The 25,481-nt window shown below is 45.4% G+C and overlaps 1 long non-coding RNA gene across 1 annotated transcript in view; it reads left to right on the forward strand.

The window, feature by feature from the left end:
* Nucleotides 1-4,618: 4,618 nt before the first annotated feature.
* The window catches only part of LOC130607880 (uncharacterized), a 54,145-nt gene continuing 33,282 nt past the window's right edge, over nt 4,619-25,481 (forward strand). Inside the window, exons 1-2 of the long non-coding RNA XR_008974389.1 lie at nt 4,619-5,452; nt 10,538-10,760. This is a non-coding gene — a long non-coding RNA (uncharacterized LOC130607880). The remainder of the gene's footprint in view (nt 5,453-10,537; nt 10,761-25,481) is intronic.

Here is a 25,481-nt window from a genome sequence, read left to right on the forward strand (position 1 = left end):
ATGGAAGACCATATCAGTCCCGGTTTAAAGGAGAAAGTCTTCAGGAACTGCGAGAAAGCTACCTTCGAGAGTTTCTGATCAATCTGGGAAAACAATTGGAGGAGATAAATAAGAGAATAGTCGGGACAAGAGCAAGAGGTTTGGATTATCCGATTCACCCTTTCAGATCTGGAGACTGGGTTTATGTTAAGAACTTTTCAGGAGATCCTCTACAGGAGAAGTGGAGCGGACCGTACCAGGTATTACTGACCGCCTTTACAACAGTGAAGATAAAGGAACAACCTGCTTGGATATATTATTCAAAAATTAAGAAAGCACCAGAGCCAGAGAAGACATGGCGGATTGGACCTTCAAGACCCTTACGTATGAAATTGCGTCAGTCATAATTTGGACTCATATGATAACTGGCGCACAAGCTTGGGACCAGAACTTATACCTGAAATTAGTGCAGAATGTTACTAAGGTTTTTAACCGTAGTGATTGTTGGGTGTGTGCACAGTTGCCTAAATCAGGAGAAAGCCTGGATCTCCCATTAATTGGAGTTCCAATTCCTAACACTGTCTCATGGACAAATTTGTGGGTGAACACTAGCAATCTATTCAAAGGAAAGGTTAAAATTTGGAATAGATAATCCTAATCCAGGTAATAAATATTACACCTGTGTACAAAGATGTATTACACCAGGAACCAGGGTAGGAAATCTTGCTTAAATGCCACGGATGTAGGTCACCATTCAAATTGCAATCATACTATTAACACAGATGGTATCGTAGTTCAGTGATGGCCCGTTCCTAAAGGGAAAGGATGGTATTGGTTATGTGGAGAAAATGCTTATAAGACTCTACCCCCCAACTGGAAGGGGGCATCCACCTTAGGTGCTGTAATACCCAATTTTAACCAGCCTCTCTAAAGTGGTTTTACAAAACCGAATGGCTCTAGACCTGTTATTGGCATCACAAGGAGGGGTTTGAGCCATAATCAATGAAAGCTGTTGTTCCTATATAGACCGAAATAGAAGAATCGAAACAGATCTGGAGGAAATTTGGAAACAAACTAAGATATTTCATGAAATGGCCATGGGTGACATCTCCTGGGGTTTGAAGAAATATGGAAAAAGTTAACTTCATGTTTACCCAATCTCTCCTGGTTGAGGCAACTGGTTGCAGGAATATTGATGTTAATTATTGTAATATTGATTACTTGTGGTATGATACAATTTTTCCCTCTAGTGTTGTAAACGATCTATGATTCTAGACTAAGGACTATGTGGGCCCTCTCCGGAAGGTATCAGGAGAACTGGCTACCCTGGATTTGGAGAAGGCTGAGGTTCTGAATGACTTCTTTGCCTCAGTCTTCACTGGCAAATTCTCTGAGTACACCACCCAAGTCTTGGAAGGCAGATGCAGGGATTGTGAGAATGAAGACCTTAGGCCCACTGTAGGAGACGATCATGTTTGAGACCATCTTAAGAACCTGAATGTGCAGAAGTCCATGGGACCTGATGAAATCCATCTGCATCCTGAAGGAACTGGTGAATGAAGTTGCTGAGCCACTGTCCATCATATTTGAAAAATCATGGCAGTCGGGTGAAGTTCCCGATGACTGGAAAAGGGGAAATATAACCCCCATTTTCAAAAAGGGGAAAATGGATGACCCAGGGAATTACACGCCAGTCAGTCTCACCTCTTTGCCTGGCAAAATCTTGGAGCAGATTCTCCTGGAAGGCATGCTATGGCACATGAAAAATAGCAACGTGGTTTGTGACAGCCAGCATGGCTTCACTAAGGGGAAATCCTGCCTTACCATGTTGGTGATCCTGCCCCTCTACTCTGCTTTCGTGAGACCTCACCTGGAGTATTGTGTGCAGTTCTGGTGTCCTCAACATAAAAAGGACATGGAACTGTTGGAACAAGTCCAGAGAAGGGCCATGAGGATGATCAGGGGACCCGAGCAACTCCTGTATGAAGATAGGCTGAGAAAGTTGGGGCTGCTCAGGCTGGAGAAGAGAAGGCTGCGTGGAGACCTCATAGCAGCCTTCCAGTATCTGAAAGGGGCCTATAGGGATGCTGAGGAGGGGACTCTTCATTAGGGACTGTAGTGGCAGGACAAGGGGTAATGGTTTGAAACTTAAACAGTGGAAGTTTAGATTGGATATAAGAAGGAAATAAGGAGGAAATTCTTTCCTGTTAGGGTGGTGAGGCACTGGAGTGGGTTGCCCAAATAAGTGATAAATGCTCCATCCCTGGCAGTGTTCAAGACCAGGTTGACCGAGGCCTTCGGTGATATGGTTTAGTGTGAGGTGTCCCTGCCCATGGCAGGGGGTTTGGAACTAGGTGATCTTAAGGTCCTTTCCAACCCTAACTATTATATTATTCTATGATTTGGGATCTGTCAACTGATAAATCTGTCACTGAAATGTGTTCTTTGAAGTTGTCAGTTGGAAATAATTTTTTTTTGCAGATCTAGTTTACTATAATCTCTTTTCCCAGATGTCAGATGTTACTACTCCTAATAAACCCTAGTGTTAGGGAATAAAGTTCTTAGTAATTGATATGCTAGATGAGTCTGTAGGATACTTTCATGCAGATTTGGAATTTGAGTGGCTGAATTTTCATACCTCAGGAAAATGAAAATGAGTCCCTTCCCCTCTGACATCTGTTTTTTTTTTTCCAGGCTGATTACAGTAGTGTTTGAGAATTTTAAAGATTGTGAATACCCTTGAAGTGATCCTTTTGCTAGGAGCCATCATGTTGCTGCATATGGTTCAGGTCCTGTTTAAGGTTAAACAGTATTTAAAAATATCACTCAGAGATCTGCTCTGGGGCTGGATAGTTGTGAGTAGCAGGGTGTGGGGGATAGTATAGGTAAGTGCCTAGGACAGTGGACCTCTCCAGTATTTTGGGATTTCACCCCTGAAGAAGTGTAGAATCCAGAAAAACTAGTAAAATACTTTGAATAAGTATGTTGTCACCTTGGCAATTCCAGATACACACAAATCACTTCAATGTGCTGGGGCCTGGCCCATGTCTACAGAGACTTGCTCAACAATATCCAGTACCCTCAAGGGCAAAAGAATGTCTCTGAACCTGACAAAAAAACGGCAATCACTGCAGCCACTCCCAGCACCAGCAACAGACTGTAGCTACTCCAATGCTGGCAATATGCACTGAAGCTAAACCAGAGAACCAACCTGTGCTGTTATCAATTGACCCTATACACAAGAAGAAATGGACACACAAGTCAGCATGTTTAGTTAAGGAGGATGAAGCAGAGCCATCACAAAAAAGGAAGAAGAGGCAGAATAAGAGGCAACTTCTCCATCCCTATCCCTGACTGAGCTGTGGGATATACAAAAAGATTTCAGTTGTAATTCAGGTGAGCACATTATCATCTTGCTACTCTGATGGCTGGGATAATGGGGCTAGTAGCCTGGAATTAGAGGGCAGGGAAGCCAAACAGATCACTTGCTAGGGAAGAAGGCATTGGTAAGACAACAGCAAGGACAGAAGTCCTCAGGTTCTGGAGGTGACTACTAAAACTGTGAAGGAAAGTTATCCCTTCAAGGAAGATTTTATATGTCGCATAGGCAGATGGACTGCAATAGTTGTATCCATTATCTGAAGGAATTGACTGTACTAGAGATGATTTATGATAACCCAATCAACGTGCAGTCACCCACACATCCAGATGAAGTCCAATGCACACAACGCACAAGGCAGAAATTTGTCATTGTATGCCAAATCATTGGCAGTAGTGGGTTGGAGAGAGAAAGTCCCACGGGCAGTGGTTGAAGTGGTTGCCCAACTCGGAATGCAAACACAGTGTCACTTCTTCTGTTGTTTCAACCATGGAGGAACTGTCCTGGGAGTTCCAGCAGTTCAGAGAGTGTATGTCCTGCTCCCCGCTTGTACAGACCCACATCTCAGCAATGAACAGTAAGTATCTATTTGCTCGAGAGGGATGATATAGAAGGTACACACCACGGGGTACCCTGTGGTCTTCCCTGTGGGATAATGCAGAAGACTTGAGGAAGTGGGATGGAAAACCTAGCTCAACCCTAGAGGAATGGGTATGTGAACTACAAGGAAAAACAACCACAACTGGGAATTTTACCAAGAGAGCTGCTTCTTCAGTGGACAGTTTCCCAGACAGATTGGAAGGGTGGGTTATATTTGTGTTCTACAGAAAAAATTCTAACCCATTTTTACACAAAGTGGAGAGTCCCATGACCAGGACTAGAGGGGCCCTGCCTCTAGCCAGCTGGAGAAGGGGGACAGCCAGGGTTACCAGACTATGCACATCAGACCCACAGGAGTATAAGTCTCTAGTAGACACCAGTGCACAGTGTACTCTACTGCCATCAATCTATCAAGGGGCAGAATTCATTTGTATTTCTGGAGTGACAGGGGGACCCTAAAAGCTGACTGTATTGGAGGCTGAAATCAGACTGACTGAGAAGAGAGGGTACTTTCAGGACCCAAAAGGGTACCAATGAGCTTTTGGTTTAGCTGCCTTGGAGACGGAGGAAATGAAGCAGCTGTCCACCTTGCCTGGTCTCTCAGAGGATCCTTCTATTGTTGGGGCTGCTGAAGGTCAAAGGACAAACAAGTGCCACAACAGTGCACCAGCAGCAATATTGCATCAACCAAGACTCCCTGATTCCCATCCATAAGCTGATCCATAGACTGGAGAGCCAGTCCTCAGCAGGACTAGTCTAACGGAGAATGGAGACTAACGGTAGACTATTGTGGCCTGAATGAAGTCACACCACCATTGAGTACTGCCGTACCGGACATGCTAGAACTTCAATATGAAGTGGAGTCAAAGGCAGCCAAGTGGTATGCCACAATTGATATTGCCAATGCATTTTTCTCTATCCCTTTGGCAGCAGAATGCAAGCCACAATTTGCTTTCACTTGGAGGGGCATCCAGTACACCTGGAACCGACAGCCCCAGGAGTGGAAACACAGCCCTACCATCTGCCATGGACTGATCCAGGCTGCACTGCAACAGGGGCAAGCTCCCGAAGACCTGCAATACATTGATGACATCATTATGGGGGGTGATAAAGTAGAGGTTTTTTAGAAAGTGAAGAAAATAATCCAAATCCCTCTGAAGGCCGGTCTTGTCATAAGACAAGGTATGGTCAAGGGACCTGCACAGGAAATCCAACTTTTAGGAATAAAATGTCGAGATGGGTGTTGTCAGATCCCAAGGGATGTAGTCAACAACATAACAGCAATGTTTCCACCAACAGGCAAGAAAGAAGCAAAAGCTTTCTGAGGCGTGTTTTTTTGAGAATGCGCATCCAAAACTACAGTTTGAATGCAAGCCTTCTCTATCAAATGACCTGGTAGAAGAATGATTTCAAATGGGGCCCTGAGTTACAAGTTTTCGAACAAGTTAAACAGGAGAGAATTCATGCAGTAGACCTTGGACCAGAACAGACCAGGTAAGAAGCAAAAAGTGTGTTTTACACCATGGAGCTCCTACTTGGAGCCTCTGGCAGAAAGCACCAGGGGAGACTCAAGGTTGACCTCTTGGCTTCTGGAGTCAGGATATAGAGGATCTGAGGCCCACTATGCTCCATCTGAAAAAGAGATACTTATGAAGGGGTTTGAGCTGCTTTGGAACTGACTAGCACTGAAGTACAGCTCCTCCTGGCACACCAGCCTGTGCTGGGCTGGATGTTCAAAGAGAGGGTTTCCTCTGCACATCATGCAACTGAAGCTACATGGAGTAATTGGGTCACACTGATGACACAGTGAGCTCAAATAGGAAACCCCAGTCATCCAGGAATTTGAAAGTGATCCTAGATTGGCTAGAGGGCAAAGATTTTGGAATGTCACTGGAGGAGGTGATGTGTGCTGAAGAAGCCCCACCATATAATAAACTGTCAGAAGGTGAGAAGCAATATGCCTTGTTTACTGATGGGTCCTGCCATATTGTAGGAAAACATCAGAGATGAAAGGCGGCTGTATGGAGTCCCTACAACAAGTAGAAACTGCTGTAGGAGTAGGCGAGTTGAGTCAGTTTGCAGAGGTGAAAGCCGTCCATCTGGCCTTAGACATTGCAGAATGAAAAAAACGGTCAGTACATTATACTGACTCATGGATGGTGTGAAATGCCCTGTGGGGGTGGTTGCAGCAGTGGAAGTAGAGTAACTGGCAATGAAGAGGTAACCCATCTGGACTGCTGCTTCTCATGATTGCTAGCTCTCATGTCTGCTGGAAGTACAATATGGCAGAGAGGAAACAATCCACAGGTTCTTAGAGCATGTGGAAGATAACTTCTTGACCCAGCTGGTGAGTGAGCCAACTAGGGGTGATGCCCGGCTAGATTGGCTGTTCACAAACAGAAGGACTGGCAGGTGATGTGATGGCTGGAAGCCATCTTTGGCAAAGCAATCACAAAATGATTGAATTTTCAATCTTTGGAAAAGTCAGGAAGAAGGTCAGCTGAACTGCAACTTTAGACTTCCACAGGGCTGACTTTGGCCTGTTGAGGATGCTGGTTGGGAAAATCCATTGGGAAACATTACTGAAGGACAAAGGGGTCCAGGAAACTGGACGGTCTTTAAGAATGAGATCTTCAAAGACCAGGCAGTCCCCATGTGCTGAAAATCTAACTAGTGGGTGTCCTGGGTTCAGCAGTAGCAGTCATTTTTCTCCTTCTTAGTAGCTGGTGCAGTGCAGTGTTTTTGACTTTCAGCCTGGGAACAACGCTGATAACACTGATGTTTTCAGTTGTTGCTAAGTAATGTTTACTCTGACCAAGGACTTTCTGAGTTTCATGCTCTGACAGGGAGGAGGGAAAGCCGGGAGGAAGCAGAGACAGGACACCTGATCCAAACTAGCCAAAGAGGTATTCCGTACCACAGCCCATCACGCCCAGTATATAAAGTAGGGGCAGTTACCCAGAAGGGTTAGATCACTTCTCGAGTTGGGCTGGGTATCGGTTGGCGGGTGATGAGCGGTTGTAATCTTTTCCCTTGTTATTTCCCTTATCATTATTATTATTGGTGGTAGCAGTGGTGTTTTTGTGTTCTACTTTAGTTACTGGACTGTTCTTATCTCAACCCGTGGGAGTTATATTCTTTCAATTCTCCTCCCCATCCCTCTGGGAGCAGGGGTAGGAAGGGGTGTGGGGGGGGGGAGTGATCAAGCGGCTGTGTGCTTCTAGGTTGCTGGCTGGGTTTAAACCACGACAGTGGGAAAGAGGCCAGCCTGGCTGAACAGGGAGATAGTGCTGGAACTCAGGGGGAGGAAAAAAAAAACAAGAGAAGTTATCACCTCTGGAAGAAGGTTCTGTTGACCTTTGAGGAGTACAAGGATGTTGTTAGGTTATGCAGGGAGAATATTAGAAAGGCTAAGGCACAGAAGGAACTAAATCTGGCCACTGCCATAAAAGATAATGAAAAGTACTTTTTCAAATATTTTAGCAATAAAAGGAGGGCCAAGGAGAACCTCCATCCTCTACTGGATACTAGGGGATGCCTAGTGACTAAAGATGAGGAAAAGACTGAGGTACTTAATGCTGCCTTTGTGTCAGTCTTTAATAGCAACACCAGCCATCCTCAGGGTACTCAGTTCCTTGAGTTGGATGACAGAGATGGGGAGCTGATTGAAGTCCCCATAATTCAGGAAGAAATGGTTAGTGACCTCCTGCTCCACTTAGATGTATACAAGTCAGATGGGGCCGAATGGGTTATACCCAAGAGTGCTGAAGGAGCTGGTGGAGGATCTCACCAAGCCACTCTCCATCATTTATCAGCAGTCTTGGTCTAGTGGGCAGGTCCCAGGGGATTGGAGTTTGACCAACATGACACCTCTCTACAAAAAGGGCAGGAAAGAGGATCCTGGTAACTACAGGTCTGTCATCCTGACCTCAGTGCCAGGGAAGGTCATGGAGCAGATCTAAATGTGAGCACTCAGGATGTGTGTGAAAACGGGAGGGTTGGGCCCAGTCAGCATGGATTCATGAAGGGCAGGTCCTGCTTGACCAACCTGATCTTCTCTTACAAGGCAATCTGACTGGTTGATGAGGGAACAGCTGTAGGCATTGTCTATTTGAACCTTAGTAAAGGGTTTGATACTGTCTCCCACAGCATTCTCCTTGAGAACCTGGTTGCTCATGGCCTGGATAGGTGTATTCTTCGTTGAATATAAAGTTGCCTGGATGGGCAAGCCCAAAGAGTGGTGGTAAATGGTTTCACATCTAGTTGTTGACTGCTTACTAGTGGTGTCCCTCAGGGCTTGGTGTTAGGGCAAGTGTTTTCTAATATCTTTCATGATGATCTGGATGAGGGGATTGAGTGTACCCTTAGTATGTTTGCAGATGACATCAAGTTGGGTGAGAGTGTTGATCTGCTGGAGGATAGGAAGGCTCTGCAGAGGGATCTGGACAGGCTGGATCAATGGGATGTGGCCAGTGGTATGAGATTCAACAAGGCATAATGCTGGGTCCTGCACCTGGGCCATAATAACCCCATGCAACGTTCCAGGCTTGGGGGAGAGTGGCTGGAAAGCTGCTCGGCTGAAAGGGACCTGGGGATGTTGATTGGCAGCCAGCTGAACATGAGCCAGCAGTGTGCCTGGGCAGCCAAGAAGGCCAGTGTCATCCTGGCCTGTATCAGAAATGGCATAGCCAGCAGGACTAGGATAGTTATAATCCCCCTGTACTTGACACTGGTGATGCCACACCTCGAGTATTGTGTTTAGTTCTGGGCCCCTTGCTGCAAGAAATACGTTGAGGTGCTGGAGCTGGTCCAGTGAAGGGCAATGGAGCTGTTGAAGGGCCTGGAGCACAAGTCTTATGAGGAATGGCTGAGGCAACTGGGGCTCTTTAGTCTGGAGAAGGCTCAGTGGGCACATTATCACTCTACAACTACCTGAAAGGAGGATGGAGAGAGGAGGTAGCTGTTTTCTTTTTCCAAGTAACAAGCGATATTGCAAGAGTTAATGATCTTAAGCTGTACCAGGGAAGGTTTAAACTGGGTATTAGGAACAGGTTTTTCATCAAAAGGGTGATCATGTATTGGAACAGGCTTCCCAGGAAAGTGGTGGAATCACCATCCCTGGAAGTGTTCAAAAACTTTGTAGAAGAGGCCCTTAGTTACATGGTTTAGTGGTGGTCTTGATGATAGAATCATAGAATCATACAATAGTTAGGGTTGGAAAGGACCCTAAGATCATCTAGTTCCAACCCCCTGCCATGGGCAGGGACACCTCACGCTAAACCATATCACCGAAGGCCTCATCCAACCTGGTCTTGAACACTGCCATTCACAGGCACACAGGGAGCATTCACAACCTCCCTGGGCAACCTATTCCAGGGCCTCACCACGCTAACAGGAAAGAAATTCCTCCTTATATCCAATCTAAACTTCCCCTGTTTAAGTTTTAACCTGTTACCCCTTGTCCTGTCACTACAGTCCCTAATGAGGAGTCCCTCCCCAGCATCCCTATAGGCCCCCTTCAGATACTGGAAGGCTGCTAGGAGGTCTCCACGCAGCCTTCTCTTCTCCAGGCTGAACAGCTCCAACTTCCTCAGCCTGTCTTCATATGGGAGGTGCTCCAGTCCCCTGATCATCCTCGTGGCCCTTCTCTGGACTTGTTCCATCAGTTCCATTTCTTTTTTATGTTGAGGACACCAGAACTGCACACAGTACTCCAGGTGAGGTCTCACAAGATCAGAGTAAAGGGGCAGGATCACCTCCTTTGACCTGCTGATCACGCTCCTTTTGATGCAGCCCTGGATACGGTTGGCTTTCTGGGCTGCAGGCACACACTGCCAGCTCATGTTCATTTTCTCATCAACCAACACCCCCAAGTCTTTCTCCCCAGGGCTGCTCTGAATCTCTTCTCTGCCCAACCTGTAGCTGTGCCTGGGATTGCTCTGACCCAGGTGTAGGACCTTTCACTTGTCATGGTTAAACTGCATGAGGTTGGCATCAGCCCACCTCACAAGCATGTCGAGGTTCCTCTGGATGGCATTCCTTCCCTCCAGCGTATCAGCCGAACCACAGAGCTTGGTGTCATCAGCAAACTTGCTGAGGGCGCCCTCAATCCCACTGTCCATGTCAGCGACGAAGATGTTAAACAAGACCAGTCCCAACACCGATCCCTGAGGGACGCCACTCGTTACTGGTCTCCAGGCGGACATTGAGCCATTGACCGCAACTCTTTGTGTGCGGCCATCCAGCCATGATCTTAAAGGTCTTTTCCACGTTAGTTGATTCTATGATTTTTACAATTCTGTGATTATGGAAGATATCCCTGCCCAGGTGGAGAATCTGGTTTGGAGGCTGTCAGTTCCTAATTGGTCAGCTGTGATGCTTTTCTTAAATATACTTGTAGTCTGTAATAGGCCATTATAGTGTTTTTTGTATGTATTAGTTTTGTTTACTGAATGCATCCAGAATAACAGAATATGAGGAAACTTCTCATTGTGCATGAAAAAAAAATATTTTGTTTCACTCCATTGTTTATTTTAACCAGGTCTCAAATCAGACTATGCTTTCTGGTTTGTTTTTCAGAGTTATATAATTGAAAGTGCTTCTATATTTGAGGAAGAACAAATTGGTGGTTGAATGGTGGATTAATAAGTAGCTGTTGTATTACCAGAATAAGAAGATATTTTGGGAGTTGGGAAGAACCTGATTTTCACCCTAGTCTAGCAGCTTTGCTGCTCGCTTAAACACAGATGAATGAAGACCCCATTTGGAAAATCACCAGGTCAGCGGTCCAGAGCTGATGCAGGTGAGGTGTTACTGAATTTGGGAGGGTGGTTTGTTGTTTTTCAGTGGGTAAAAAAGTGTTCTTATTTTATTGATTTTTCTTATGTACTCATGGCTTTATGAAGCTGTTACTGTTTGCTTGTGGTTGGGGGGGGTATTCATTTGTTTTGGGGTTTTTAGATAAGATTTATTGTTTTCACTATGGAAACTGTGGAATTGAAAGGATATACATAAATTTAACTAGGCTGTACAGACTTATATATAAGAAATTGTACTGGTTTTGGCTGGGATACAATTAAATTTATTCATAGTAGCTTTCATGGTGCTAAATTTTGGATTTGTGCTGAAAACACTGTTGATAACCCAGGGATGTTTTAGTTATTGCTGAACATGCTGCCTCTCCTCCCCCCCATAGCAAATATGCTAGTGGTGCACACGAAGTTGAGAAGAGACACAGCCAGGAAACCTTACTCCAGCTAGTGAAAGAGATATTCCATACCATAGGCTAACAGTTTAAGGGGACAAATTTCTCTTTTGCTCATCTCAGAAGTGCTGGAAAATAAACAGTTCACTATATATTTATAACTTGCTGTAATTTTTTGATTTTTTTTTTTAATAGAAATTGATCAGGTAGTAATTGTGAAAGAGCATCTCGCTTTCGAAGGGTTTTTCTAAATGTACACAGATTGTTGCTACCTTGTGTGTTTTGTAAATTGAAATAATTAGTCAAAGTATTTTAAAGAATTCTTTATTTTGAAGAAACTCAAAATATGAGTAACCAGTTAGCCTTTTATGACTGGTTAGGCTAATTCTAAGTTTTACAGCTCGATAGACTAATGAATCTCAGTAAATCTCATGGACATTGTAGTCAGAATTATCAGCAATGCAACTGTTTATCCAAAAAGTGGATTCATGCCTGGTGTGCAGTAAACATGCTAAAAGTAATTTCTACATGTTCAGGAGAGATACTGTTTATTCAGGCCTGGGTGTTTGGTGGAATGTTCTGCAAATCAAGCACACCAATGCTTTCTTCATTACATTTATATGCAAAAGTTAGAAGGTAGTATACTCCACATTACAATGATTGGTTGTAATCTTCATATAATTGTATTATTTGCTGTGTCATTCTAGCTACTACGCATGCTCAGGGGAAAGGTCTTCACCTGGGCTGGGGTCTTTTTGACCTGTGGGCATGAATTTTAGTATTATAATACGATCACTTAGTATTATAATGCTGATCACTTTAGGACACCTTAAAAGTTAGTTCTTTTGCCAGGTTAGGTAATCAAAGGGTCACTTTACCAAGCTGTCAAGTAACTAATCCTTTTGGTGTCACCAATCCTGGATGTTCTCCTTTGATCCTCCAAACACAACCAATATCTGGTTGTGCCCATGAGTTCCTTATTGTTTTAAGAGGGTCACTTTGTCCCAGGCCCAAGTGGCAGTAACTATGTAACTATAGCTACCAATTACAGGTGCGCAATATAGCAAGCAACATATATCAACACAACAAAAAATCAAGTTACCAGTCAAGAATTGTTCTGTATTCTGGTATTTGGTCTTGTATAAACTGAGCCAGACTTTTTTAGCTATGCATTCTGTTTGGACTAGTGTGCAGGACAGGGAGTAGAAATTATCAATTGCAAATTAAGAATTCTACATTCTGGCATTTTGTCGATGAAATTGTTGAAAGTGAATGCTGTTCATTCATTCATCTGTTCAATGATTTGCTTTTTAGTTGAACTTAACTGAGTAATGTAACTTTCTTTGCAATTATTTTCTCTCGTCTGGAATTACCTCATGTTCTTTGGCTGGAGGAAATGATGCCCTTCCTGTTCTGTACTGCAAAACTGACTAGTGACCTGCACAGTGAAAAACTTTGTAGACAGATGGTGCAGCACATCATCTAACCCTGACCATCATTTATTGGAGCTTTCCAAGATATCTCATGAAACCAAAGCAGTTTCATATAAAATTGGGAAACCACAATTAATTTTTAAAATACCCAACTGATAGTTTATTATGGTGCTTTTAAATACCCAATTCATTCAGAAGTGGAGTAACTGATATCAGAAGATTTCTTTGAAACCTTTTAATTTCAGAACCAGACTTTCAGAAACATTTTTACTTGTGACTACCTTGCATTAATGTTATTTTGCTGTCACTCATTTGAAATATCTAGCTATTTCAATGATAGTTCCTGAAAGTCTTTTTAATACATAGTTTTGAGGAAGAAACCCAATGCAAAGTTTTAGACATTTGCTTCAATGACTTTTCATTTAGCCAGCTGATATCAGTCATCCTCCTTGACAACACCAGAGTATTTGTGGAAGGAGAATTCTATTTGTAATAGAAAAGAAAATAGGCTTTGACTTGGTACTTAATATCACTATGCTTCACTTCTAAGCATTAGCTGGGTACTGTGAGAGTTAAAAAAAATAAATTAGACATTAGGTTTCTAAAGGTAACTTTTAGAAGAATTTTTTCAAACAGTCTAATTGTGACATACAGTGAGCAGTAACATTGCAGCAGATTTGAGGTATCACAGTGTGAACTTTATGTAGAGGGTGATTTTTGTGATTACAATAAGTAATTTTACTTTACGTGTTGAGTAGAAAATTTCACTATTTATACTCTTGAAAAAGAAAAAACATTTTAGATGGTCAGACTTTTAATTGTTATTTTATCTTATGCTATAATTGGCAACTTCATTTTGCACCATGCAAAATCATAATTGGCACTCAGATTTCTTTAGATGCCATTTTTGCTTTTAATATCCCTACTCAAAAGTTAATCTTGAGATCTTTAATTTATTCTGAAGTTTTTTTATTCTTAACTGAGGAGTCCTAATGTAGTATCACTTTTTGATACGCATCTCCAAGTTTATATATGTTTGATCAGTCTCAACTCTTGACATAGTTGTTGTCTAGGCTTGGGTGTATCCAGCTTCCAAGGCCTGTATACATGTTCTTATTCCTTTATTGCTTTTTGGGAAACAAACATATCTGGTAATGGAATTATCTGTTATATGTTTCCTAATTATAGATGTATATTAGGAAAGAGTGTACCAGGTAGCCATTATTAGGAGACTGCATAACCAACTCACTGTCGTGGTTTAAACCCAGTCAGGTAACTCGTTCACTCACTTCCCCCCTTCTTTCCCTCCCCCTACTCCCGGAGGGATGGAGAGGAGAATCAAAAAGAATGCAACTCCCACGGGTTGAGATAAGAACAGTTTAGTAACTAAGGTATAACACAAATCACTACTGCTACCATCAATGATAATAATGATAAAGGAAATAACAAGGGAAGAGAATACAAGACCTCAGCACCAGCAGACCGATAACTTGCCCCCCAAGCCCGACCAAGCTCCGACCGATACCTCCTCCAACCCTGCAGTCTCCCCGCCCTCCCGGCTAACTCCCAGTTACATCCTGGGCATGACGTGCTGTGGTATGGAATACCTCTTTGGTCAGTTTGGGTCAGGTGTCCTGTCTCTGCTTCCTCCTGGCTTCCCCTCCTCCCTGGCAGAGCATGAGGCTCACAAAGTCCTTGGCCAAACCAAAACATCCTTGTTATCAGCTCTGTTCCCGAGCTGAAAGTCAAAAACACTGCACTGCACCAGCTACCAAGAAGGAGAAACATGACTGCTACTGCTGAACCCAGGACATTATCCACCCCTTATTCCATACCATTCACGTCATGCTCAGATCCCACATTTTCAATATACCATCACTCTTATCTTAGTGCATGGACCAGTCCCTATAAAGCTGCTGTGTCCATCTGGTCCATGATGTCAGGCTCCATCTCTTGTAACAGTCTTCCAGAGCAGGAGAGACTGTGTGCAGTGTTCACACTTGTGAATAACCTGGGCAATAGTGTCCATTGCTAAGTCCACCCCTTGATCATGAGTCCATCTCTATGTTGCATCTCTGCTCTGATGGCCTGAAGTGCCATGGGCCCACCAGGCTTAAAATAATTCACTGTCCCCTTCAGCAGTTTCTGCAGCTTGTTGCTGGGGACTCCATACAGCTGCCTTCCATCTCCGATGCTTCCAAAGCACTGGAGGGGCCCAGTGGACTAGATACTTGCCCATACTGTCCCACACACCCTGCCACTCAATACTGTCCAGCCTTGGGGAAAACCTCTTGGTCCCCCTATATTGTTGCCTAACCCCAGACAAGACCCAAACCTGACTCTGCTTAACTTTTGAGATCAGACAAAATGGTTGTGGGTAGAACACAGTCTGTGTGTGTGCCAGCATGCTGATCCCCATCACAATCAGCAGGCAGGTCCCAAGGGTACCCAAAGGCCATTCAAAACCTTCAGAACTCTCAGTTGATGCTGCTGTACTTGTCACTGGGGCTGGTGTAGCTGCTGTGCTTGCCGGCCCTCCCACCACCAGCTTCTCTTTTCCTGAGCCCAGATCTTCCTCCTCTGCCTTGCTGGGAAATGCTGCGTGGTCTCCTGCATCCTCCTGGGGCTCGGCGGGCGGCTTCCGGGGAATGCTCTCGGCCGTCGCGGAGCTCGGCTCCTCCGCGGGGCTCGGCTCTTCCGCGGGCCTCGGCTCCTTCGCGGGCCTCGGCTCCTCCGCCGCCTTCTCCCGCTGCTCTGCAGCCGCCTCTTTCCTCTCCTCGACCGCCCCGACCTCCTCCACCGGCAGCCGTCCCCTCGCGGCCTCCGGCCCCACTCCCGCCGCCGCCTGGTCCCCGGGGCCGCTCTCCCGGGCCGGTTCGGCTGCCGCCGGCTCCCGGGGCCGCTCCCCCTCGGCTCCCCGCAGCCTCACGAAGATGGAGAGCAGGGTGAGGGCCAGGATGGTGAAGAGCAGCCGGACGGCCAAGTACAAGTCCACGGCCACGTCCGTCCCGCCCTGCTGCTGGAGCCCGCCCGTATTACAAGCCATTGCCATAAAGCACAGTGAGACGAGAACCTTAGCCCAGGCCCCACACTTGATAAACTCTAACACAGCAAATACCGGCTCTAAGTAAGTTACAACGGTCTGAAGCTGTGAGATCAACAAGAACAACTCTGAGAGCCAATAAATCAGCATTGTGACGAGTGACTATTAATCCAGTCAGATCTGTCGTTATCTCAACCCTTCGTGCCCCACGTTGGGCGCCAAAAAGAACTGTCGTGGTTTAAACCCAGTCAGGTAACTCGTTCACTCACTTCCCCCCTTCTTTCCCTCCCCCTGCTCCCGGAGGGATGGAGAGGAGAATCAAAAAGAATGCAACTCCCACGGGTTGACATAAGAGCAGTTTAGTAACTAAGGTATAACACAGATCACTACTGCTACCACCAATGATAATAATGATAAAGGAAATAACAAGGGAAGAGAATACAAGACCTCAGCACCAGCAGACCGATAACTTGCCCCCCAAGCCCGACCAAGCTCCGACCGATACCTCCTCCAACCCTGCAGTCTCCCAGCCCTTCCGGCTAACTCCCAGTTACATCCTGGGCATGACGTGCTGTGGTATGGAATACCTCTTTGGTCAGTTTGGGTCAGGTGTCCTGTCTCTGCTTCCTCCTGGCTTCCCCTCCTCCCTGGCAGAGCATGAGGCTCACAAAGTCCTTGGCCAAACCAAAACATCCTTGTTATCAGCTCTGTTCCCGAGCTGAAAGTCAAAAACACAGCACTGCACCAGCTACCAAGAAGGAGAAACATGACTGCTACTGCTGAACCCAGGACACTCACTAACATACGTTTGTGTGTGTATTGCGGTTTTGTTTTTTGTTTAGTGGTTTGTTGTTTTTTTTTTAACATGCCACTACTGAGCAGGAAAGACAGAACGCTTATTTATCATTATAGTTTCAAAAATAGTGGTCAAATTATTTGAAAAGAACAGCAAAAGCAGTAATTGATTTCATTACAGATTTAAAAATTAATGTTTTGAAGGCTGAAAGAAAGACCTTGCAATGTGCTATAAATTAAAAGTATTGTGAGTTCATTGTATTTTATTTTTCTCAAAAAAAGACTGTGAGAGAAAAAGCTAACAAAAGCACAACTAGGTCAAGTGATAAGGAGCTGGAATTAGAAATTCAAAGCAGTAATAAAGACTTAGATGTGGTGGGTTCTTTGAAAAAGCTAGTTTTCCTCTGACCTGCCTGCTAGCCTACAAAGGAAAGGCTTTTATTTGCTGTAAAGTAGGTTTAAAAGAGGAGAAGAATGCATTCTACTAAAATATCTGGGGTTTTGAAGTCTACCTCTACTGGGAAACACACTTAATAATTCCATCTTGAGAAATAAAACATAACACTGAAGATGGAGAAATGAAGGAAAGCCAAACCCGTTTCTTATTTTTTCACAGCAGTTGTGTCTGTTTTGTTAGACAGTAGCTTTCCAGGATATAGTTTCAGTAGGTCAGCCAGCTGCTCTGTACCCTCAAAGAATATTTTACTTTATTGATGTGTTGTCTTACCCTTTTTTTTCCTCTGTGAGAGTCAGGTAGAAGCATTCAGAAACATGGCTCCTAGTTTTCCTATTGAACTTAACAGTATTTTAAGGAAATGTTAGCCGGAATTAATTCAGGCTCAAAAAACACAGGCCAACTGACAATTAAATGCTTAATTCTTTTGTTCTTTACTGGGAGTGGAGATTTTGTGTTGACTTTTAATTATGGAAAATATTTCATTTTGTAGTTGTCCTGGGTTCAGCAGTAGCAGTCATTTTTCTCCTTCTTGGTAGCTGGTGCAGTACTGTGTTTTGACTTTCGGCCTGATGTTTTGGTTTGGCCAAGGACTTTGTGAGCCTCATGCTCTGCCAGGGAGGAGGGGAAGCTGGGAGGAAGCAGAGACAGGACACCTGACCCAAGCTAGCCAAAGAGGTATTCCATACCACAGCACGTCATGCCCAGGAGGTAATGGAGAGTTACCCAGAAGGGCTAGGACTACAGGGTTGGAGGAGGTATCGGTCAGTGCTTGCTTGGGCTGGGGGGGTGAGTTATCGGTCGGCTGGTTCTGAGGTGTTGTATTCTCTTCCCTTGTTATTTCCTTTATTGTTGTTATTAGTGGCGGTAGCAGTGGTGATTTGTGTTATGCCTTAGTTACTGAACTGTTCTTATCTCAACCTGTGGGAGTTGCATTCCTTTGATTCTCCTCTCTGTCCCTCCGGGAGTAGGGGGAGGGCAAAAAGGGGGGGAGTGAGTGAAGGAGTTGCCTGACTGGGTTTAAACCACGACAGTAGTCGTAAGAGATTGAGCCATAAATACTTTCTCCTTCCTCATTCTACCAAAGTTTGACTCTGCTCCTTATTATAAAGAAGCATAAACCAAACCAAATCAGTTTGGGTGTTTGGGTTTTTTGTTTTGTTTTGGTTTTTTTCTTGATTTTTGGTTTTGTTGTTGTTCAGTATTAACTTCTGGTTTTATATTCATGGCAACTCAGTTGTACAGTTTATTTTGAATGGTGTCTAAAACATGGAATTTCATGGAATGTGCTGGTTAGAACAGTAGCACTTGTCGTTCCATAGTCAGAAGGAGGTAAAGGGTATGAACTTAAATTCATGCAATGACATATATGCTACATAAAATATAGCTATCCATTATTGTTCTTTTAATTACTCTTAACATATTTGAAGTCACATTATTGCTTGAGACCAAACCGTATTTGACCCCAAAACACTTGATGCACTAATCTTTCACTTGAAAGATTTGTGTGAACATATTGCCCTTGAAATTGTTGAGAAATTTTTAAATGTCTGTGTTTGAATTGGGCACTGACACAGAATGACTAAAGCTAATCATGCTTTTATCACAAGCCATTTAGGTGGTACTAGAGGTTTCAGGATCATTTGTGTAAGCAAGGTTGTTTGTTATGTTTGGCATTCTCTACTAAAGATAATCAGAAACATATATGTTAAAAATTAATATAATATTTTTATTTGCTCTCAGATGTCTTAAGTCATTGAGATATAGTAAGACTAAGAACATCATACATTTACAAACAAACATATTTGTAAAGAAACTGTACAAGCTGTTTGAAATTCTAAATTGAGAGAGAGAAGTCCTCTGCACAGCTCCTTTGTTTCATTAGTGTTGTGGTTTAAGACCAGCTAGTGATTCAAAACCATGCAGCTGTTCGTTCACTCCCCCCCCTTCCTTCCTCCCACTATTTGGAGAAAACTCTAGGAACAAACTTGCCAACAAAGTTTTCAAGCTGACTAGCAGGTATTCTTTATTGCAGTGCCGGAAGACACAGGGGATAGCTTCTCCTAACGTGTGTCCCCCAATTGCCACACAAGCCGTCCTTTTATAGTCCCTGGGCATACATACATATTCATGAGGCTACGTATGGATTACATAATTTTCCAGAAAGTTCTCTGCATGTGTACAGACTTGTGGTGGTAGTCTCTGAGGGTCATTTACTTCTTCCAGCAATCTTCATCACTTCTGGCAGCCTTTGAAGCACGGGCAGTAGATGCTCATTTCAGTTTAATTGGTTCATTAGAACCACAGACATAATAATCCTCCTATCCTCCTACTTATCAGTTAGTTTAACTGTAGCACATCCTGGACACCTGCCATTCCCAGATACTCCTTATCCCTGTGTCCTGTTCTTCTGGACTGTTTTTCTTAAAACTATGTCAACTCTAACAATTTATCTTGTGAGAATTCTCAGTATGTTCTCTAGCTGTACTCTGTTATTTTTTGTCCTCTATGTTTCATGAACCTCAGTAATTTTCCATTGCTACTGTTACAAAGCCATCAAACTTAACATTACTTAAAACTAATTCTAAAGGTTTATATATTCCATTTTGTAATTTTGTGCTCCCCCTTGTCTCAAAATGCGTAAGTGCTCAGCTGCATAAGTGCCCCTTTGTTTCACCACCACTCCCAGAGGGATGGGGAGGAGAATTGAAAGAATGTAACTCCCACGGGTTGAGATAAGAACAGACCAGTAACTAAGGTATAATACAAAACTACTAGTACCACCACATATAACAATAATGATAAGGGAAATAATAAGGGGAGAGAATACAATTGCTAACCCCCCCAGCCCGACCCGAGAAGCGATCTGGGCCTTCCGGGTAACTCCCCCGAGTTTATATCCTGGGCATAACGTGCTGTAGTATGGAATATCTCTTTGACTAGTTTGGGTCAAGTGTCCTGTCTCTGCTCCCTTCTAGCTTCTTGTGCCCCTCCTCCCTGGCAGAGCATAGGACTGAAGAGTCCTTGGTCAGAGTAAACATTACTTAGCAAGAACTAAAATCATCAGTGTTATCAGCGTTGTTCTCAGGCTAAAGTCAAAAACACAGCACTGCACCAGCTACTAAGAAGGAGAAAAATGGCTGCTATGCTGAACCCGGGACATTATCCACCCCTTATTCCATAGCATGCACATCATGCTCAGATCACATATTTTAAAATGTACCATCGCTTTTTATCTCATATATATACATTATATATATACACAGAGAGAGAGAGAGATAGCATACCTTAGTCCATGGACCAATCCCTATAAAGTTGCTGAATCCATCCAGTCCATGATGTCAGGTTCCATGTCTTGTAACAGTCTTGAAGGGCAGGAGAGATGGTGTGTAGTGTTGAATTGTTGCCTGCTGACGACACTGCAGAACTCGTCTGGTCACTGCTGTACTCATCTGGTTTCATCAAAGTTCATTCTTTCTTGTCATGATAGGAGGGAAGTCAAGCTCACTCAACAGTGACCTCAGGACAGTTAAGATCCTGCTGCCGGCTTTTTCCCCAGGGCTTCATTCTCTGCTTATGATCATGACAGCGCGTATCTTCTTTTCAAAGACCAGAGTGGTGGAGATGGGCATCTAGATGCTAGGATATAACAGTTACATAGCAGGCAACAGCATATACTGGATTTCATTGCCTGTTTTCCCCCAAAATTAAATCATCTTGAGGTACACTCCGGATTTCAGTATCTTCCCGCGGTACCCACCACGTATATCCAGGTCCCTGAGCAAAAGCAGTCCCACGAGTGGGTTTGCCTTTACCTGAAGCAGGAAGAATCCAGACTGTCTTCCCGAACAAATTATTTATCTGCACCACAGGAACTTTATCCCCCTCTACATAATGTAAAAGTTCTGTCTGGGCTGGGCCAGCCCTGTCAGCAGATCTTCTGGTGTTGACCAACCAGGTGGCATTTGGTGTGTATCCCACTGTTTGAAAGTCCCACCACCCATTGCTCTCAGTGTAATTTTTAGCAGCCTATTGAAACGTTTGATTTTCCCAGAGGCTGGTGCATGGTAGGGGATGTGATATACCCACTCAATGCCATGCTCTTTGGCCCAAGTGTCTATAAGGTTGTTCTGGATATGAGTCCCATTGTCTGACTCTGTTCTTTCTGGGGTGCCGTGTCACCACAACATTTGTTTCTCAAGGCCCAGGATAGTGTTCCGGGCAGTGGCGTGGGGCACGGCGTATATTTCCAGCCACCCGGTGGTTGCTTCCACCATTATAAGAACATGGTGCTTTCCTTGCCAGGTTGGTGGGAGTGTGATATAGTCAGTCTGCCAGGCCTCCCCATATTTGTACTTCAGCCATTGTCCTCCATACCAAAGAGGCTTTAACTGCTTGGATTGCTTAATTGCAGCGTGTTTCAGAGTTGTGAATAACCTGGGCAATAGTGTCCATTATTAATCCACCCCTTGATCACGAGCCCATCTACATGTTGCATCTCTGCCCTGATGGCCTGAAGTGTCATGGGCCCACTGGGCCAAAAATTATTCACCCTTGTGTTGCCCATTTAAGTTCATCTGAGCCACTTCAGTCTTAGCAGCTGTATCCACTTGTTGGTTGTTCTGGTGTTCCTCAGTGGCCCAACTCTTGGGTACATGGGCATCTACACGGCATGCCTTCACCACCAGGTTCTGAACCCAGGCAACGATATCTTTCCACAGTGCAGCAGCCCAGATGGGTTTACCTCTGCGTTGCCAGTTGCTCTGCTTCCATTGCTTCAGCCCCCCCCTTCGTGTATCCATTTGTCTGTCCAGCTCATGGGAAGGCTTGACAAACTTTGCAGGCAGTCACTATGGACCTGTAGGCAGGAGGACACAAATATACCCCCTCCCCCAGGTTATCAGTTCTTCAGAAGTAGACAGGTTAGGCAGGTTAAAGTTAAATGTAACATCATTACTCTCTCTCTCTCTCCCCCCCTTTTTTTTTTTTTTTTTTTAGTCCCTGCAAAAGCCATAATTACTCCCACTACAGTCCCACGTACAGAACGTGGCACAAGGACCCTGTGGACACTAACAGGAAACCAGCTCCGAGAAGCATCATTGCAGTGCGACGTGGCAGGCTCAACCTTAGCAGGCGTCCCCACAGAGGCTCTGCCTCCCCCACATCGTATGAGGCTTGGGCTTTTATACTGACCAAAATGCACACTCATTCCGACACAGGTGGCCAGCCTGTGCTGGAAGAAGTGGCCAGCAGTATCTACAAAGGTCTCCAAGAGTTGATAGAAACCTGGACATACTTATATTTACCAACTTCTAGTACATGAGTATCACAGAGAAACTGTATGGGCTCCCCCTGTCAATTGCAAGAAAAAATCATAATATATACAGCTTGAGTATAAGAGGATTTTAGCGCATATGTGGTCACTGCTTGTCAGGCCTCCTTAACTATTGTGAGATCAAGAGCTTCCCACTCTTTAGCCCCCTGCTGTGTAGTAAACACAGGATATGCAGAGATGCCCATTGCAGAAAATTCACCAGTATTGATCGCATCTTTGGTTACCCATTGTTACAACTGAGCGTCTCCAGGGCCAGTAAGTCTGAGCAGACCGACCCGGGAGACAAAGAGTCAGGGTCTGGAAGCAGAGGATATAAATCTGGCTCAGATTCAGGGGATTCAGGGGCTGATCCTGCTCCGAACTCGGGGTCTCCGTTGCTTGCAGCTGTGTCTTTCTTATCTCCTGTTCGGTATGTGGCCATCTGCAGACCTGGCTCCTCCGTGACTGAGTTAAAAATTTTTTCACTCTAAGGCATAGTGGGCTGGAGAGGCTCACGGTTCCTTTAAATCTCCTGCTAGCGCATGATCCCTATTTTGTACTGCGTGCTTCAAAATGGCGCCACAATCAATCGGGCGCCGAGGCACCGCCCTCTTTCTTTCGGATTCCTCGACATTTATCATGCGTATACCTTCTAATATACTTTCTCTGTCTTTTTCAAAGTCCCTACTTTCAGAACTGGGGTGGTGGGGGAGCAGGGGGTTACACCTCCTCCGCGGCACCTTCTGATGGAGGGGGAGAAAAGGAAGGGGGGGGGTGGGGGGAACCCTGTGCTCCCGCGAGTGGGGGGGAACGAGTTGTAATCTTCCCCTGGTTTCAACCGACCGGGGACGTCTGTTCCTAGCTTCTCCGTTGCTACCGCGGCAGTTTTCTTTTCTGCCTTGTATCTTTTTATACAGTTCATTACTTCCTTCCATGGTTTACCGAGTTTCTTTGCCTTTTTATAATCATTAAGCACTGAATCAAATCATTAAGCACCAAACTTTCGCCACTCACCCTCCTCAAATATTGTATTAGGATCTGCAAAAAAAATCTCTTAGCCTTCCCTACAGCCAGTAGACCTGCTAGCTGCTTTAGAGTCTCAGGCTCAATTCCCCGCTTTTATAAAAAGCACTGTAAAAAGTTCAGGGCTCAGTTCCCCGCTTTTATAAGAAGCACTGTAATAAGTCCAGGGCTACCTCTCGGTCCATTTTCATGGCCAGCCTTTTCCGGATCGTCTTCTTCTGGGTCGTCCTGTAACCTCGGTCTCCGGATCGGCCTCCTGACGCAGCAGTGTCTGGTTCGCCCCAGCGGTGGATTCCTTTCGGTTAGTCCAAGCACCCGGGTCCGTCACGCCACCGCAGCAGCATTGCCCGTGCTTCCCAGCCGCTGCCGCCGGCGCCGCTCACTCGCCGTTCCGGGTCCCCGTCGACCGGGGCCCTGTATCCCGGGTCCGTCACGCCACCGCAGCAGCATTGCCCGTGCTTCTCGGCCGCTGCCACCGGCGCCGCTCACTCGCCGTTCCGGGTCCCCGTCGACCGGGGCCCTGTATCCCGGGTCCCCGCTAGTCCGGGCCCTGTAATCCGGGTCCCTGCTAGTCGGGGCCCTGTAATCCGGGTCCCCAGCGACCAGGGCCCTGTAGTTCGTGTCCCTGTTCGGGCGCCATTTGTAAGCGGCGAGGAGAAGCAGACAGGCCAAGCCAATATGGGTGATAAGCAACTTCTCCTTTATTTGTGACACAGTTCACACATATATAGGAGTGGTATTCAGCCACTCCTTCTTGGCACAACAGTATTGGTTAGCCCCCCACAGCTTCCTCCACATTCTCCTCCCAGGTCCGGTCTCTGGCTACCTGTGCCGGCCACCCCCTGCCTTGCTTGCACAGTCCTCCAGAACTCTATGGTCCTGCTCTTAGAGTCATTCTGCAACACTACAACACTTAAGAAAGCTTGTATTTCTTTCTTATTAGTTGGTGGAGACGTTGCTATTATCTTGTTGATCATATATGTGGGGATCTGGCGATGTCCATTGTTGTGGTTTAAAGCCATCCAGACAGCTCGTTTACTCACTCCCAGTGAGGGGTACCGAGCTGGAAGTAGTCGAGGCCCAGGTTCTGCCCCCCCCCAGGGGCTCTCTCCTTCCCCACTCCTGGAGGGATGGGGAGGAGAATCGAAAGAATGCAACTCCAATGGGCCCACCGGGCCAAAAATAATTCACCTTTATGTTGCCAATCTAAGTCCATCTAAGCCACTTCAGCTGTATCCACTTGTTGGTTTTTCTGGTATTTCTCAGTGGCCCGACTCTTGGGTACATGGGCATCTGCATCACGTACCTTCACCACCAGGTTCTGTACCTGGGCAGCAATATCTTTCCACAGTGCAGCAGCCCAGATGGGTTTACCTCTGCGTTGCCAGTTGCTCTGCTTCCATTGCTTCAACCACCCCCACAGGGCATTTGCCCCCATCCATGAGTCAGTATAGTGATAAAGTACTGGCCACTTTTCTCGTTCAGCAATGTCCAGGGCCAGCTGGATGGCTTTCACCTCGGTAAACTGACTCGATTCACCCTCTCCTTCAGCAGTTTCTGCAGCTTGTCGTCTAGGACTCCATAGAGCTGCCTTCCATCTCCAATGCTTTCCCACAATACAGCAGGACCCATCAGTAAACAAGGCATACTGCTTTTCAGTTTCTGTCAGTTTATAATATGGTGGGGCCTCTTCAGCGCGCGTCACCTCCTCCTCTGGTGACATTCCAAAATCTTTGCCCTCTGGCCAGTCCATGATGACTTCTAGAATGCCTGGACGACTGAGATTTCCTATTCGAGTTCATTGTGTAATTAGTGCAGCCCATTTACTCCATGTAGCATCCGTTGCATGATGTGTAGAGGAGACCCTGCCTTTGAACATCCAGCCCAGCACGGGCAACCGGGGTGCCAGGAGGAGCTGTGCTTCAGTGCCAATCACTTCCGAAGCAGCTCGAACCCCTTCATAGGCTGCCAGTATCTCTTTCTCAGTTGGGGTATAGCTGGCCTCAGATCCTTTGTATCCCTGACTCCAAAAGCCGAGGGGTCAACCTCGAGTCTCCCTTGGAGCTTTCTGCCAGAGGCTCCAGGTAGGACCATTCAACCCAGCTGAGGTGTACAGTACATTTTTTACATCTGGCCCAGTCCGGACTGGTCCAAGGGCTACTGCATGAACTATCTCGCGTTTAATTTGCTCAAAGGCTTGTTGCTGCTCAGGGCCCCATTTAAAATCATTCTTCTTCCGGGTCACATGATAGAGAGG

Source organism: Pezoporus wallicus, unplaced genomic scaffold, assembly GCF_028554395.1.
Source record: "Pezoporus wallicus isolate ANWC-B61680 ecotype Strahan unplaced genomic scaffold, APGP_CSIRO_Pwel_v1 contig_7142, whole genome shotgun sequence".
NCBI lineage: Eukaryota > Metazoa > Chordata > Aves > Psittaciformes > Psittacidae > Pezoporus > Pezoporus wallicus.